Genomic DNA, 7500 nt, shown 5'->3' on the forward strand with positions numbered 1-7500 from the left:
CCTCGATCTTTTCAGCCGTTTCAGAGAAGATTTTTGAAGGCTTAAAAAAAAAAAACGACATGGCTGCCAGATCAGGTGACCGATGACGTCATCAAAAAAATTTGTGGACTATTTTATCCCGAGATGACCCTCAAATTTTTTTATACTGATCGGATGTAGCGCTCTACATATGCAATTATGTCATAACGAAGGAAAGTACCTATGACGTCATAAAAATGCCACATTAATTCCCCATGAGTGCTTGCTATGTGCCACTTGTACACATATGGCTTGGAGAACACTTCTGGGGTTTCCCCTCTATTTGTTCAGCTGTTGTGGAGAAGATTTTTATGGGTTTTAGGGTAAATCCAATATGGCTGCCAAACCATGTGACCAATGACATCATATGTGTGAACCTTTTGTTCCTCATGGACAGGCAGTCATATGTGTAGAGTTTCACCTCGATCTGTTCAGCCACTTCAGAGAAGAAGGTTTTTGAAGGGTTTAAAAAAAAAAAAAAACAATTTGGCTACCGAATCACGTGACCAATGACGTCATGAAGTTTTTTTATTTTTCTGTTTACCATTTTATCCCAAAATGACCCTCAAAAATTTTCATACTGATCATATATGGCGTTCTACATATGCAATTATGACGTCATAATGAGGGCACCTATGACGTCATAAAAATCACACTCATTCGCCATGAGTACTTGCTATGTGCCAAATTTCAATATTTTCCTTGGTGCGGTTTCAGAGATACAGAAGTTAAAAGTTTTTCTGTTTTTCCAATATGGCTGCGAGACCGTGTGACCTGTGACGTCATAATTATCATTGAAACAATCGACACGAGTAGTAGCACCAATGGTGAAAATTTCGGCTCAATCCGCCAAGCAATTGCGGAGAAAAACACGAAAGTTCTGTGTGGACAGACAGACAAACAAACGGACCCAAATGTAATACCCTCTCCGACTCCTTCGGCGAGGGTAACGAGAACGGCACTCAGTGGAGCGCATACCTCCGCCAGACTGAACAGTTTACGTTTTGTATCCCACTGATGGGCCGAATCTGCATCTCAACCTTAACAAAAATCTATTCGGTTTGTTTTTGTCAACTACCCAACTCAGCCACCAAGTTTCGTCCGAATCCGTGCATTACGTTTTGAGATAGCCCACTCACAAACAGAGAGAGGGGTGAAAACGTGACCTCCTTCACCTTTGGTGGCAGATAATCACTTATTTAAAACTCTTGAGTGTTTGGCTTCAATGAAATAAATGGGGCTTTCAATGAGCATTAAATTTTCTCAACCTTCAAAGTGATCTTTTTTCATTTCTCTCCTAAAATACAGTAGAATCTGGATAATAAGCAGATGCTTGAATATAAGCGATATGAAAAATAAGTGCACATGGACTCCCTATTTGGTTTCTCCATTAAAAGTAAGCGCAAATAAAAACGTCATCGTAAGGCTTTGAAAACTGAAAATAGTATCAACTCAAACACGACAGTATTTCGTGTTTTATTGGCACATAAACTTTAAGTCCAAATTTCTTACACGTCTGGGACTGGTACTTACAACAGTGGTTTGTTCAAAACAACGTTGTTCATCAAGGGTAGTAAAGGGGCGTTTTACGACAAGGGTAGGAAAGGGGCGTTTTACGACCAGGGTAGAAAAGGGGTGTTTACGAAAAGGGTAGTAAAGGGGGTGTTTTACGACCAGGGTAGAAAAGGGGTGTTTACGAAAAGGGTAGTAAAGGGGCGTTTTACGACAAGGGTAGTAAAGGGGCGTTTTACGACAAGGGTGGTAAAGGGGCGTTTTACGACAAAGGTGGTAAAGGGGTGTTTACGACAAGGGTAATAAAGGGGCGTTTTACGACAAAGGTGGTAAAGGGGTGTTTACGACCAGGGTAGTAAAGGGGCGTTTTACGACAAAGGTGGTAAAGGGGTGTTTACGACAAGGGTAATAAAGGGGCGTTTTACGACAAAGGTGGTAAAGGGGTGTTTACGACAAGGGTAGTAAAGGGGCGTTTTACAACAAAGGTGGTAAAGGGGTGTTTACGACCAGGGTAGTAAAGGGGCGTTTTACGACAAAGGTGGTAAAGGGGCGTTTACGACAAGGGTAGTAAAGGGCGTTTTACGACAAAGGTGGTAAAGGGGCGTTTTACGACAAAGGTGGTAAAGGGGCGTTTTACGACAAGGGTGGTAAAGGGGCGTTTTACGACAAGGGTGGTAAAGGGGCGTTTTACGACAAGGGTGGTAAAGGGGCGTTTTACGACAAGGGTAATTAAGCGGCGTTTTACGACAAAGGTGGTAAAAGGGGAGTTTTACGACAAAGGTGGTAAAGGGGCGTTTTACGACAAAGGTGGTAAAGGGGCGTTTTACGACAAAGGTGGTAAAGGGGCGTTTTACGACAAAGGTGGTAAAGGGGCGTTTTACGACCAGGGTAGTAAAGGGTGTTTACGACAAGGGTAATTAAGGGGCGTTTTACGACAAAGGTGGTAAAAGGGGTGTTTACGACAAGGGTAGTAAAGGGGCATTTTACGACAAAGGTGGTAAAGGGGCGTTTTACGACAAAGGTGGTAAAGGGGCGTTTTACGACAAAAGTGGTAAAGGGGCGTTTTACGACAAAAGTGGTAAAGGGGCGTTTTACGACAAAGGTGGTAAAGGGGCGTTTTATGACAAAGGTGGTAAAGGGGCGTTTTACGACAAAGGTGGTAAAAGGGGCGTTTTATGACAAGAGTGGTAAAGGGGCGTTTTACGACCAGGGTAGTCAAATGGGGTGTTTTACGACAAGGGTAGTAAAGGGGTGTTTTATGACAAGGGTAGTAAAGGGGTGTTTTACGACAAGGGTAGTAAAGGGGTGTTTTACGACAAGGGTAGTAAAGGGGTGTTTTACGACAAGGGTAGTAAAGGGGTGTTTTACGACAAGTGGGGTAAAGGGGCGTTTTACGACAAAGGTGGTAAAGGGGCGTTTTACGACAAAGGTGGTAAAGGGGCGTTTTACGACAAAGGTGGTAAAGGGGCGTTTTACGACAAAGGTGGTAAAGGGGCGTTTTACGACAAAGGTGGTAAAGGGGCGTTTTACGACAAGGGTGGTAAAGGGGCGTTTTACGACCAGGGTAGTAAAGGGTGTTTACGACAAGGGTAATTAAGGGGCGTTTTACGACAAAGGTGGTAAAAGGGGTGTTTACGACAAGGGTAGTAAAGGGGCATTTTACGACAAAGGTGGTAAAGGGGCGTTTTACGACAAAGGTGGTAAAGGGGCGTTTTACGACAAAAGTGGTAAAGGGGCGTTTTACGACAAAGGTGGTAAAGGGGCGTTTTATGACAAAGGTGGTAAAGGGGCGTTTTACGACAAAGGTGGTAAAAGGGGCGTTTTATGACAAGAGTGGTAAAGGGGCGTTTTACGACCAGGGTAGTCAAATGGGGTGTTTTACGACAAGGGTAGTAAAGGGGTGTTTTACGACAAGGGTAGTAAAGGGGTGTTTTACGACAAGGGTAGTAAAGGGGTGTTTTACGACAAGGGTAGTAAAGGGGTGTTTTACGACAAGGGTAGTAAAGGGGTGTTTTACGACAAGGGGGGTAAAGGGGTGTTTTACGACAAGGGTGGTAAAGGGGCGTTTTACGACCAGGATAGTAAAGGGGTGTTTTACGACAAGGGTAGTAAAGGGGTGTTTTACGACAAGGGTAGTAAAGGGGTGTTTTACGACCACGGTAGTAAAGGGGTGTTTTATGACCAGGGTAGTAAAGGGGTGTTTTACGACAAAGGTGGTAAAGGGGCGTTTTACGACAAAGGTGGTAAAGGGGCGTTTTACGACAAAGGTGGTAAAGGGGTGTTTTACGACAAAGGTGGTAAAGGGGCGTTTTACGACAAAGGTGGTAAAAGGGGCGTTTTATGACAAGAGTGGTAAAGGGGCGTTTTACGACAAAGGTGGTAAAGGGGTGTTTTATGATAAAGGTGGTAAAGGGGCGTTTTCTGACAAGGGTAGTAAAGGGGTGTTTTACGACAAGGATAGTAAAGGGGCATTTTACGACAAGGGTAGTAAAGGGGCGTTTTACGACAAGGGTAGTAAATGGGGTGTTTTACGACAAGGGGAGTAAATGGGGTGTTTTACGACAAGGGTAGTAAATGGGGTTTTACGACAAGGGTAGTAAAGGGGTGTTTTACGACAAAGGTAGTAAAGGGGTGTTTTACGACAAGGGTTGTAAAGGGGCGTTTTACGACAAGGGTAGTAAAGGGGCATTTTACGACAAGGGTAGTAAAGGGGTGTTTAACGACAAGACAGACATGGAAAACAAACTTATTGCAGAGTTTAAACAGATACATGCTCGAGGACTGAAAGAAAGTGTATTTAGAATTTGCTTCCAAGGTACAGACAATTAAAATTGCAATGATGTAAAAATTGACATCGATGCAGACAATCTGAAGAACATTTACCAGTATATGTGCATGTCATGGCTTTTTGAATATAAGCACTTGTGGAAAATAAGCGCATATATGTGCTCCACTAAATCTAAAAATAGGTGCATATGCTTATTCTCCTGATTCTATTGTACTTCCTCTCCCTTCTTGCTCATCTTCTCCTTCCTGTACCCCCCCCCCCCATCCCCACCCTAAAACTCTTATCCTATGGAATTAAAGAGCAAGCCAGCCCATATTAATGTACAACTAAAATGGCCACCAGTCTATCAGTCAGCCATCTCTGATCAGATCGCAAAATGAAGTTCAGTGCGAGTGTATGCTATCATGTACTGTGCTTGTGCCAAGTTTGAACAAAATCGGACCATGCATGTCGAAGAAATGGTTGGGGACACATTTCAGTAATAAAATGGCTGCCAGTGGCCATCTTGGATCTGATATCGAAAAAAACTAATTTACTTATGTAAGCCATCATTCATTATCTTTCTGCCAAGTTTGAACAAGATTGGTAAATGCATGTCCAAGAAATGGTTGACGAGTTCAATACTGGGTATATTTTTTTTAATGAAAATGGCGGCCAGTGAACCTTCATTGATTGCATCGCAAAACAAAATGATATGCTTATGTATAACATCATGTGTTGTCTTTTTGCTGAGTATGAATGAAATCTGTCCATTCATATCCGAGATATGGTTGCGGACGCACAGAGACGAAAATCAAGACCAAATCCATAAACACCCTCGTTTCAGACTACGTCCAACGGGGGTTAATAATACCACTCCGTTTGTGCCATAAAGGCAAATCGGGCTACCGAGGTAGTTTGATTGGCAAGGAATACAGTCCTGGCCAGATCGCCACTCTGCCGTAGGCTACCACAAATGGTTATTACCCCAGTACACTTGTACTCATTTCGCCGACCACAGAAGGATGACAGGCTGAGTCAACACCACCCGGTGTTAATTCCACGGTAGACGGGGGCTCAAACTCAGGACGCAAAGGTCCCAAGCCAGCCACCTTCACCGCTAAGCAAACACCAGGTTTCATGCCATAAAGTTGGTGATAGAAAACTAATTCTTCATTTACATTATACACAGTATTACCAAATTACTAAGATTATCTTCACCCTATCCTTATTAAACAAACTGAATACACAGAGAGCAAATACAAAGCCCCTGAAGCTCGGGCCAGTCACTGCATGTGAACAGACTGACGTGTTGTATCGAGCATGGGTTGATTGACTTGACAGTGCAGTGAGCAGTAGAGGTAGTTGTAACTCTCCTTTTTCATGAGGCGATGTATGTTAGACTTGACAGTACGGTGACTCGTAGAGGAACCACAACTATTTTACGATGAAGGTAATTGTGAAGCAGAGGATGAAGCAGCAGCAAAAGTAGATGTAAGTTCTATGCAGCGCAGTGATGCTAAGAAACAGTGATTTTCTTTGCATTTCTGTAAAGTGTGACAGTTTAGAATCATGTCATCCTTTTTGTGGAGAATCACTTCCATCTTGCTGTGATGATCATCACCAGCATGATGAATGGCAGCCAGGAAGGTTCGTTCATCCAGTGTGGCATCCAGGAACGCAAACACCAATTCTCTGTACTGACAGTGCAGTTAATCCACACTGAAGCTGAGCATCTGATGAATGCTAAACCAAAGAGGCTCATTAGTTTTGAAGGGTGAAATCATCCAGAGTCGAGCAGTGAAGTGAACACAGAAAATTCAGCAATTTCTCTCGACTTGATCTGCTGCTCTCACCGTCTTTCCAAAGTGAGAATTCTCCTTGATATGCTCTCAACATCTTTTTTCCAAAGTGAGAATTCTCCTGAGCAGGAGACAACCAATCAACCACACCAATGTCTCCTCTTTTTTCTGCTCCACCTGTCCCTCACCGTCATGTCCACAAACGTTTACAAAGCCTTGTCTCTCAACGGTGAATTGATCTGCTCAACATCTTTCCAAAGTGAGAATTCTCCTTGATATGCTCTCAACATCTTTTTTCCAAAGGGAGAATTTTCCTGAGCAGGAGACAACCGATCAACCTCACCAATGTCTCCTCCTTTTTTTTCTGCTCCACCCGTCTCTCAAACCTTTACAAAGCCTCGGCTCTCAAGGGCAAATCTGTCCATTATCTTTGGAGATATCATGCTATATGTCAATGGTGAAGAATCACTTTAAAATTATAGTTTCCACATCTGGATCTTCACCAAAATCTAATAAATTCGTCCTTATCACACACCCAACTTGTCCAACAAATTTCGTCCGAATCTGTCCACAATTTTTGAGATATCCTGTTCACAGACAAACAAACAGACAGATGGGGTGAAAACATAACCTCCATTCACTTCCGGTGGTGGAGGTAATTACATAATCAACCTTTCCACTCGATCAAAGGAAAACACCAAACTAAAATACGTCAATTTTATGTACGCATGTATGTATGAACCTTATAGAATTGAAAATGGCTTGGCCAATCTCCACCATTTTTTGAAAACTTACTAAGTGTGCCTGTAAGCCAGTCATTGGCACAATTAAAAATTCCCACTCCCCCCTCCCCCAAGGGTGGGAGAAAGACAACAAATTAGAGTCGTTTTCTACCGTGATTCTGATGATTTCTCTGGGGGGGGGGGGTGGGGGAAAGAGCACAAGCAGAATTTTTATAAAAGGGGCGGGGAGAATGGGGGCACTGCAGACATGGCATTGTGCAAGATATTTCATTGACACCATAATTTGTTTTTCATATTCAAGCAGATATTCACTCGTCACAATAAAATACAGAAATTCGATCTTCCATAACAATATGACTTTCAAACACTTTTTTTTCAGCATTCCTTTTAGTATGATTTTTGGGGGATTGCAAGAAATTTTGTTGTCGTCTATGTTCAAAAACATAAAATTGGACTACATTTCTGACCGTTACATGCTCATGCACTTTAACCTCGTGAGCTAGGCCCTCTGCATTGTCCATTAAACACAATCATTATAGGTCTATGGAAATACCAATCGTCTCTACTGCTCATTGCACTGTGAAGCTCCTTGTTCCTCGTGTTATATTCGCTTTCAATTCCGAGTCGAAAATGGAGGAAGGGAAGCTTATCGAAAGGT

The 7500-nt window shown here is 42.8% G+C and overlaps 1 long non-coding RNA gene across 1 annotated transcript in view; it reads right to left on the reverse strand.

The window, feature by feature from the left end:
- LOC147030956 (uncharacterized) overlaps positions 1–7500 on the reverse strand; it is a 53104-nt gene that overhangs the window by 45199 nt on the left and 405 nt on the right. The window contains exon 2 of the long non-coding RNA XR_015055826.1: positions 6994–7012. This is a non-coding gene — a long non-coding RNA (uncharacterized LOC147030956). The remainder of the gene's footprint in view (positions 1–6993; positions 7013–7500) is intronic.

The sequence above is a fragment of the Eptatretus burgeri genome, chromosome 3, assembly GCF_056783735.1.
Source record: "Eptatretus burgeri isolate ZD-2024b chromosome 3, Ebu_testis_v1, whole genome shotgun sequence".
Classification (NCBI taxonomy): domain Eukaryota; kingdom Metazoa; phylum Chordata; class Myxini; order Myxiniformes; family Myxinidae; genus Eptatretus; species Eptatretus burgeri.